We start from the raw sequence: 10,692 nt of genomic DNA, 5'->3' as shown, positions 1-10,692 counted from the left end.
CTCACATTTTTATTTTCATAACTTTTAAGTGCCATTACCCAGTATCTTCTTAATCCGATACTGGGGCAATCTTTGAAGATCTTCAATTCCCCTTTTCTCCCAAAATCCTCAGTAGATATTACTATCCAACTTCTCCACATTCCCAGCTATCTCAAGCAACCAATTCAGGGATAAGTGCCCCCGTATCTTTTTTCATTCATGCTGAAATCTTTATTGTTGTCCTCAAAAAAATTCAGTGTCACCATAATTTTATACTGGGGCAAATTTTGATATTCATCAAACTTTGCTACAATTTGAACTACAAATGGCCTGATTTCTTGTGAAACTCGAGATATATAAGCAGCTTAGAAATCGGAGCCCGACCATAATCTTTCAATCATTTTGTTTTGCCCGAGACAAAATTGATTACGTCAACGTGATTGTCCAAAGATTTTCACACAAATCTTCTGTCACTCAGGGGCAACTGTTGATACCCAATTTTGGCTCGTCCTTTTTTCTTTAATTCTTTTTGCCGATGCTTCTCGACCTAAATAATTTTTAAAAACTAAATAAGAAATAAGAATCATATTTTTATCTCTACTTCTACAAATTTGTAAATAATAAAAGGAAATCTAATTTTTATCATATTATAAATATTTTAATTAAATATTTTAACATCAAAAATCATAAAAATATCTTTAGATAATCGCATTCGCAATTTTTCTAATTTTATTTATAGGCGATATTGTGACCATATATATGTATTTTGTTATATAAAATAAATATTTTATATTTATTCTTATTTTTGCATGTATTTATTTTTACACACACACACATATACATATATATATATATATATATATATATATATATATATATTGTTAATATTAAATCGCAAAAGATATCAAATTAAACGCGTATACAAATTATGTCTGTAATTTATGTACGAAGGTACTAAAATAATTTTAGGATATCAGGAAACATCGGTAAAATTAATTTCAGTAGAAAGGAGTATTAAGGCCAACAAGGATTCTATTTCAGTTTCTGAACCCAATTTTTATTTTATAAATTTCAAATAAAGGCCCAAAAATTAAGTCGAATTTTAGTGCAATTTCTATGTCTGCTTCACCTTTTTCATTATATCGACACCGATCAATCTAGCCCGTCAATTTTTTTTAACCCAAAGAATTCCGAAATTTTCATTGTAATTTACCTTTTTATATATTTTTGAATTCGGGCTGTCCGATCAAGATCAAACGGATAAAAAATAATCAATTTTTCACATATAAATCATTACATATACATATATATAAATACTTTACTATTATTATTTTAAGTTAATTTTTTAAGACCGACCGATCTTTGATCGGACAGACAAAAAATTAGTCAAATTTTAAAGGACAGAGCATTAATTGCTCCTCACACCTCTCCAATGTATTCAGAAATATGCGGGCCAAACTCATCGGTAGCCCCCTAAATTTGTCATGATATTTCATTTTGACACTTCAACTGGACGTTGTTCACTTTTGACACCTCAAGTAGCCATAAACTGTGTCACTTTGGCACCTTTTGCTGATTCAGCAAAGAGAGTGTATTACACTCGCTTTTGAGCGCGTTTCAAAGGTATTTTCATAATTTTTTAGGGACATTTTCATAATTTTTTCATCTTTAATTTTTTTAAAAAATTATATATAAAGATTTTTACAATTTCATCTTCTCCACACAATTTTTCTTTACCTTAACCTCCATTAATGGAGGTTGAATTTTTCAAAAATCAATGGAACACACTACCACACTTACAACAACAAAATTACATCCAAAGCAGCAACCCAAAATTCTCCTCTTTCACCCACGATATCATTAACACCCAAAAGAAAAAAAAAAATATTCATTCCATCAATCCACACAAAGAACACAACAAAATACTCCCCTCTTCTCCATTTTATTTTAGCTATTGAACAAATACATACAACTTCAATAAGAAATACCCAAAATAATATTTCTCCAAAACTTCTCAAAAATGCAAAGAATCACTAAAAATTCAATGATTTACTTCTTTGAGAAATTTTATCAAACACAAAGTGTGCAAAGAAAAGTGAAATTATTTAGGAGGGCAAATACAATTATTTTTTTTTTGCTTTTCCACAAAGATAATGGATTCTTTACTAGTAGGAAAGAATCAAAAGGCAAATTGATCAAAGAAAAAAACCTTAAATATTAACAAACTACATGACATAAGAAAATTTTAATTATTTATGTTTTCTTTCATTAAATAATTTTTTAACTAAACATTGGCCTCTTTTCTCCATATCTGAAATTTGTGAAGTTTTTAAAACGGATCTATCATCCTCAGTGAATGAGGAAGTATGTTTACTTTTCTGAAAAATTCTACCTCCATTAATGGAGGTTCAACTTTCATTAATGAAGGTTGAACTTAAAAAGGATAGATGGGAAGATGTGGGCTTTTTTGTAACTATTTCATTAAAAATTATGTGTCATTAATTTATTGGATACTTAGTAATGTATTTTGATCTTTATTTTTATTTTTTAAAAATTTGTTAGTATAAATAATAACACCTTTAAAATGAGTTGATACGAATTAATTAGTCACTTAATTCATACCGGAACCTCATGTAATTCACGCATCAAAGTTGATATTGAATTGTGTTAAAGTGATACAATTTATAATTACTTGGTAATATTCACTTGAGATATTAAAGTAAAAATCGTGTTAAGTTTATGCGCAACAATGGTTTGGCCGAAATATGCGTGATATCCCTCTTCCAAGGACCCTTTGTCTCTTCCAATTACCCAGAACAACAACAATGGGCGACCCTCTCTCCTCCTCTCTCCCTCATCCCTCCCTTCCACCACCCACCAAAACAGAAAACCCAACCTCCCTCTATATGATTATTATTTGTTTGATTTTGACTACCCAAGGAATTCCGAGAAAACAGTCGCGGTTTAGTGAAAACCGGTCATTAATGGCTTTGAAAAGGCCGATTGGGAGGAGATCTCGATTTGAAAATTCAAAATCTTCCCTCTTCTTCCCGTTTTTTTATTTTAAGATTTCAAATCCGGACTTTCACGTCCGGATCTGTGCCTATAAATGGGGAGAGGCGTTGTTTTGCTTGAGCAGAAGTTGGATGAGCGAAGAACAAGGTTTTTAGAGAAGGAAAAAGGAGGTTTTTGAGATTAAAAAAGGGGGGGTTGAAATTAGAGTGAAAACAAGGAAAAAAAGAAGAAGAAGTAGAATTCGAGAGAAAACTCGAAAGGAGAGGAACTCGGTATAGAGGGGTCTTGAAATCGCAGGTTTTCTTTCAGTTTTTCGAGGTATACTCGGTGTCTTGTGTTTGGGACTGTTGACCGCCCGAAATCCTTGACGTTGAGCCCGAGTTTGCTGCACCAGAAAAGGTGCGAATCCACACCCTTTCGTTCTGTTTTGTTTTCTCTCTTCATGAACACGGGTTAACTTCGATCTTGGAGTAATGTTATTGCTGTTGTGATTGGTCTTGTGAACAAGTGTTCATGTCCATAGTTGATATTATATCTGTGCGTATGAAATATATGACATAACTTGATTTTAATTTTGGTTATGGTATTTGTTGTCGTTGTTTTGGTGTCGTGGAGGCGGGTATGATTTTCGGGCTTATGTGGTTGATTTTTTAGACTAGCTGACTACATAATTTTGATAAAAAATGATTCCATATGTAAATATATAGTATATCTTGGCATCAAATTTGGCCATTGTGTTGTTGCTCACCATCTGCCGATTGATCCCATGAGTCCGATGTCGTCCTCAACTTTATTTTTCAGATGTAGATGTCCCGACTTCATGAATGCGCTATTTATTTTAAGTCTCGTTGGTGTTGTTGTTTTGCTATTCCACTTTGGAGATATATTTTGTCTCGAGCTTTGTCTAAAGAAAAAAAACTTGATGGAAGTTTGATTGATTCTGAAAAGAAAAAAAAAATGTAAAGATATCAGACGTTATCCTTTGAAGACGTAAGGTGAATGGTTATCTTAGAGGTCTAATCTAATTTTGATTTATACAAAATGGGGCACGGACAGCATCCCACAACCTCTTCCCTTAATTGCTTTCATGTCCGTGTGATTGTAATGTGTTAAGTGGACTCATGTCTAAGTAGAGAGGGATTTTGTTTGTGTTTTGTTATTTTATTTAGTAGATTTTCTCCCTTTTAAAGAACAAGGGAAGTAAAGATTGGATATGTGTGGTTTTTTCAAATTTATATGGTGCCTTCAAGTAGCTATTATCTCTATATGTAGGCTTTTTTTTTCCCTCCAAATTTAGAATAAAAAAGAAAGGTAAAGATATGTAGTGTTTTTGATCTTGATCTGTGTTAAGAAAGAAAATCTGATTTAACCTCAATTTTCATTCTCATGGTTATCTGTGTTCAAAGTATGTTAATATGTGATTCATTTCTTTTCTTAGTTTGGTCGTGAAGTTGTTCTTTAATTTATTCGTGGGTTCAGTTTCAATTTAATCTTAATTTTTTTTTTAAAACATATTGGTTCTTTGTTTAAAATAACTAGCTTAGGTATACGCGCTTTGCGCGTGTATCTCACTTTAATGAATTCAAATGTTATGTTACACTAAATAGGATATTTGTTTAAATTGATAAAGATGCGTATAATAATTAAAATCAACATCTTTTGAATATGTAAAGATGGAGAATTTATTTAGTTAAATCTAACTTTTACCAAAAAAAATTCTCAAAGTCGATTGACATTCATCTAGCACCTGTAAACTATAACAAAACAATAATGACAGAGATATGAAAACAATATAAATCTAACTTGTACACAAAAATTTCTTCAAAGTCAGCGAATATTTATTTACCACCTGTAAACTACAACAAAATAATATGATAATAGAGATATCAAATCAATACATCTAAACCTAACCTTTTACACACAAAAAAATTCTCTTCAGAGCTATCAAAATAGTACAATTAAACTTAATCTTTATACACAAAAATTCCTCAAATTTGATCAACAAAAATTCTTCAAAGTTGTTCAACAAAAATTCCTCAAAGTTGATCAACATTCATTTACGATCTGTAAACTACCATAAAACAATACACTAATAGAAATATTAAAACAATACAGTTAAACCTAACTTTTACCTAACAAAAATCTTCAAAGCCGACTGATATTCTTCAACTACCTGTAAATTAAAATAAAATAATATGATAAAAGCAAGTGTTATTCTCAGTTAAGAAGATTGAGCTGTTTGTTTGTTGTAACTTGATTGTGAAATTGCTATTGAAATTAGGTGAAGGTAAAAGAAGCATCCATTAATATGGATGGCTATCAATTTGTGTACTTTTACTCCATATTGTGTGTATGTCGATTGAAATTCCTTGCACGGCCCTTTGTTCCTACATTTGTTAGGGTATATATAAATTATTAGTATTTATGTATAAATACTAAAAATACTAAAGTAATTTTATAAGTAAATAAATTATACTACTATCACACATTCCTATTACCTTGAATTATAGACCCCAGATACTTGAAACTCTGCCCCAATACAATGCGTGACATCCTCGTCAGTCTCACCATTACCTTGAATTATAGACCCCAGATACTTGAAACTCTCCCTCTTCTGGATGGCCTGAGAGTCTAGCTTCACAACCACTCCATCTTCTTGCGACATATTACTGAACTTACACTCCAAGTACTCTCGTCTTTGTTCTACTTAACCGAAAACCTTTAGATTCAAGCTTTTGTCTCCAAATCTCCAACTTATCATTAATTCCACCCCAAGTCTCGTCGATCAGAACCACATCATCTGCAAATAACATACACCAAGGCACCTCCCCTTGAATTTGTCGCGTCAAAACATCCATCACTAAGGCAAATAGAAACGGGCTAAGAGTCGATCCTTGGTGTAACTCTATCAAAACTGTGAAGTGCTCCGAATCTCTGCCTATCGTCCTCACACGAGTCTTCGCACCATCATACATATCCTGAATCGACCTAATGTACACCACGGGCACCCCTCTAGCCTTCAAGCACCTCCACAGAATCTCCCTGGGAATTTTGTCATATGCCTTCTCTAGATTAATAAACACCATGTGAAAGTTCTTCTTCCTCTCTTAAAACTGCTCCACTAATCTCCTCACTAAGTGAATTGCCTCAGTGGTCGAGCGACCAGACATGAAATCGAACTGATTCTCAGAGATCGCCACGATCATCCTCATCCTCAGCTCTACCACCCTTTCCCAAACCTTCATAGTATGACTCAATAACTTAATACCTCTATAGCTGGTACAACTCTGAATGTATCCCTTGTTCTTATACACTGGAATCATTGTGCTCCACCTCCACACTTCAGGCATCTTAGCAGCTCTAAAAATAATGTTAAACAACCTTGTCAATCACTCCAGACCTGCCCCGCTAGTGCTCTTCCAAAAGTCTACTTGAATCTCGTCTGGCCCTGCCGCATCCTGCGGATAGCTCCCTTAACCTCCTCAACCTCGACACGTCTACACTAACTATAATCGCGACCCTACTCAGATATCTCCAAGTCTCCCAACACAGAACCTTTGTCCCCCTCGTCGTTCAAAAGTTTATGAAAATTGGACTGCCACCTCTTCTATTGAGGGCATCCTCAACCAACACTATACCATCCTCTCTTTTGATGCATTTCACTTGGTCAAGGTCACGAGCCCTCAGCTCCCTGGCCTTGGCTATCTTATACAACTTCTTATCTCCATCATTCTCCTCTAAAGCCGCATACAAACTCTCAAAAGCCGCAGTCTTAGCCGCCGTAACCGCTAACTTAGCCTCTCTTCTAGCAACCTTATACTCATCATTATTCTTCTATCTTTCCTCACCATCCTTGCTCCCAACCAACTTAGCATAAGCCACCTTCTTAGACTCCACATTTCTCTTGACCTCTTCATTCCACCACTAGTCTCCTCGATGTTTGCCAGATCGACCTCTCGAGACATCCAACACCTCTCTAGCGGTCTCCCTAATGCAACTGGCAGTCGTCTCCCACACATTATCCACCCCTCTCTACTCTCCCAAACCCCCCTACTCTTCAACTTCTCTTCCATCTCCAAAGCAATAGCCAAAGTCAGGTTCCCCCACTTAATCCTAGGTCGCGCCTCCCTACTTCTCTTCTTTTTGCCCTTATTGATAACCAAATCCATCACCAACAACCTATATTAAGTCGAGAGATTCTCGCTAGGTATGACTTTACAGTCTTTACATAGCGCTCTATCCCTTTATCTAAGAAACAAAAAGTCTATCTAAGTCTTGGCCACTGAACTACGAAACGTAATAAAGTGATCCTCCTTCTTCGAAAAGCTTGAATTTGCTATCCACAACCCAAAAGCCCTAGAAAAATCCAACAGAGAAGTTCCTCCTTCATTCCGCTCACCAAAATCGAAACTGCCATGCACATCATCATACCCTCTCGACAAAGACCGAATATGCCCATTGAAATCCCCTTCCACGAAAAGCTTCTCAGTGCTCGGGATGTTCCTCACCACCTCATCTAAAACCTCCCAGAATTCTTTTTCTTCTCTTCGTCCAAACCTACTTGCGGGGCATAGGCACTAATAACTTTCACCGTAGACCTTCCCATGACCAACTTAATAGACATTAGTCTATCATTAACTCTCTTTACCTCTATCACCTGCTCCGTAAGATCTTCATCTACTAAGATACCTACCCCATTTCTATGTCTCACGCTACCCGAGTAACACAACTTATATCCATCCACATATCTCGCTTTAGTGCCTACCCATTTAGTTTCCTGGACACACGCTATACTAACCCGGACACACGCTATACTAACCCTCCTTTTTCTAAGAATCTTCACTAGCTTTATAGACTTACCCTGCAAAGCACCAATGTTCCAAGACCCAACTCGTAACCTAGAAGCTTTCTTATCCCGCCTAACCTTACTACCCATAGCCCCTAACCCCAAACTCGATCCTAGACCCGACCCAGACCAAACCCCCCTAAACCTCGGCCCAGACCCAACATCTCCTGACCCCGACCCCGACCTATGACGTGCCCCTAGTCTACCCTTGCCAATCACAACCACTATGCAATAAAGGGAAGAAAGGAAAAAGGGAAAAAAGATAACAAATGGGGATCAAGATAAGGTAAAAGGCACACTAGTTAAAATAAAGTCAATAAAGGAGCTAGGGACAAAGATAACCATCTATAATAGATAGGGAGCAACAAAACCAATAATATAACGCAAATTTTGATACACAATAGTCAATAGCGGGAACTAATACTACCACACTTAATGGATATGCTAGTAAATCAAGTAACAGTAATCAGACAAGGTAACACACTTCAAAACTACTAAGAACAATAAAGAGATTCACACGTACAACACTATTACAAAGTAACCAATCAACAAGAAATTCGACACCAATAACCAGATAATCAACCAAGACTCTACGAAACAAGAATCAAAACGAGAATAGTGCAGAACACTACCAGTAGCAGGCCCTAAAAATCAAGAAAGCTATGCACAACTAGAAAAGATGGAACGAGTGCACCTGATCGAAGCTGGGTTGTGTCCTTATACTTGGTTGAGTCGCTGTATTCCGACAATTTGCGGTAGAAATTGGTCGTCGGAATAGTGTCGCCGGAATAGTGTTCTTGTCATCGAATTTCAACGCTCTTTGCGTTCTTCTTCATTGATATGATGATGATTATGGTGCTTATCTTCTTCTTGTTGTTCATTAACTACGGAAGTATGATCAGACGGTGAGCTAAATCGCTGTAGATAGGCCGGAGAATCGCCAGAATAGAAGCGATAAAGTGGTGCCTGGCGGTGATTTTGGGTCTATGTTACACCGGAAAAGGTTGCTCAGGTCAGATCTGTAACGAAGGCGGAAGCGATGCCTAGTACTGTTGAATACATCTCGATAAATATCCAAATCATAAAGAATTATGATGTAAATATGAAATGTAAAATTTTAAGAATCAAACGTTAATCAAACTTGTAAGATATGTTAATTAATTAATAAGGTATATATGTGTGTGTGTGCGCGATAAGGGTATTTTTGTCATAAAAATGTAATTTTCTGCTTTTTTCTTTTCAGAAGCAGAAATTTTCTACTTCATCCCAGAAGCAGCTTATTTTTAAAAATATTTTTACAAGTTTATCAAACACTCTTATTTTAAAAGAAAATATTTTTTCTCAAAATAAGTGCTTATTTTGGAAAATAAACAATCCCAAACAGGCTATTAGTTTGGATAAGAATAGCTTATCTTTGGTATGTGTGTATTGGGCAAATTACATATAAAGGGAAATTGACGTCATTATCTCGACAAACTCGACTAAATAGATTGTGATTAGCCTTGTGTGTTCAACATGTTATTTACCTAAACTTTTGTACCTTAAATTTAGCAAAATTTAGAGACTTATCATCACTTAAGTAGTGGACCATATACCATAACCATGGAAAATTCATTTATTTATTTATTTGTTTACTTATTTTTGTGTTATGTCTCAATATGCGGATTTGTTTATCAATTATTAATCCTTATTTGTTTTTTTCACATGTTAACACGGGAATTGGAGTTCCACAATGAAACTCATTTTAATCCAAGCATCGGATCAATCGCTACTTGGATTACAAGAGCCCCGAAATTGCAAAATTAGAAGTTCAAGTTTTGAAACGGAGTCTAGTACCCCTTCGTCATTTTCCTTAAATTTATTATAAATTTATTATCATATTTTGATCTGCTTTAGAATGATAATTACCTCTACTTTGTTATTAAGTTTGTTTGAGATAACTTTATTTATCACTTTATAATTGCTCTATTATGTGTCGATCTCTTAAATAGTATATTATTATCATGTTATTGCGATTAACGCTTAACTAATTAGTCCGTAGAAGCAATTTTTCTTTAAAAGGCTAGCAAATCTTAAAATTTTGGGCCAAGTGTTTAGTTGGTTGTCTTACTTTAAAGAAACTTTCCAATAAGATAATTTCCATGTCCTAAAAACTAATGAATGAAATTTCAAAACTAATTTAATAGGAAAAACAAATTGTTAAACTCGAATGTTTGGTAAAATTTATTCGTTAATACATTTTGACAAGCTAATAATTCTAACATTTCAGTTTACAATAGCAACTATAGAACCTTAATTGTAAGTTTTATAGCAACCCTTTCAAAATTATAAAAAATAGCATTATGTATTTTGTATTTGATTAAACTGTTTCTAGTTAAATACATATACAATTAAAGATTCTCTTCCTAATTTAACTCCAATTTGTTTCAGTTTAATATGGGAAAAATGATTCCTTAATTTAAGGAACATTTAATTTGATAGATTTTTTAATCTTTTACGGATATCTTTTTCTTTAATGACTCTATTTTAACCACAACCATTATTTTACAGCAACATAATTCAAAATTCAAAAGCGTTTTTCATAATCTGCAATTCATATCAATTTTTAAAAAAAGTGACTGCTTCCAAAATTTATGTGCATCGTCTAATGTTTTGAGAAGAGTTTGATAAGACAACGCTGTAAATACAGGAATCAATAACCAAATATGATTTTGTTTGTGAATTTTTGAACTATATTTGTGAAAATCGCTGAAAAAATCGTGACAACAATGGTTTGATCAGTTCTCAAACAAAGTGGTTTGATCGATAATTTCTTTTTACAAATTAGAGTTTTTCATCACGCTATGTAGGCT

At 34.3% G+C, this 10,692-nt stretch overlaps 1 long non-coding RNA gene across 1 annotated transcript; it reads left to right on the top strand.

Annotated features, from left to right (window-relative positions):
* The first annotated feature begins 2,419 nt into the window (after window positions 1-2,419).
* On the top strand, window positions 2,420-9,833 carry LOC124896794. Its single transcript, XR_007053260.1, has 2 exons — window positions 2,420-3,393; window positions 8,734-9,833. It is a non-coding gene; the product is annotated as an uncharacterized LOC124896794 (long non-coding RNA).
* The last annotated feature ends 859 nt before the right edge of the window (window positions 9,834-10,692 follow it).

Source organism: Capsicum annuum, chromosome 3, assembly GCF_002878395.1.
Source record: "Capsicum annuum cultivar UCD-10X-F1 chromosome 3, UCD10Xv1.1, whole genome shotgun sequence".
In the NCBI taxonomy this organism is placed as follows: domain Eukaryota; kingdom Viridiplantae; phylum Streptophyta; class Magnoliopsida; order Solanales; family Solanaceae; genus Capsicum; species Capsicum annuum.
Note: the sequence above shows the minus strand (reverse complement) of the source record. Positions and strands in the feature narration are given on the sequence as shown.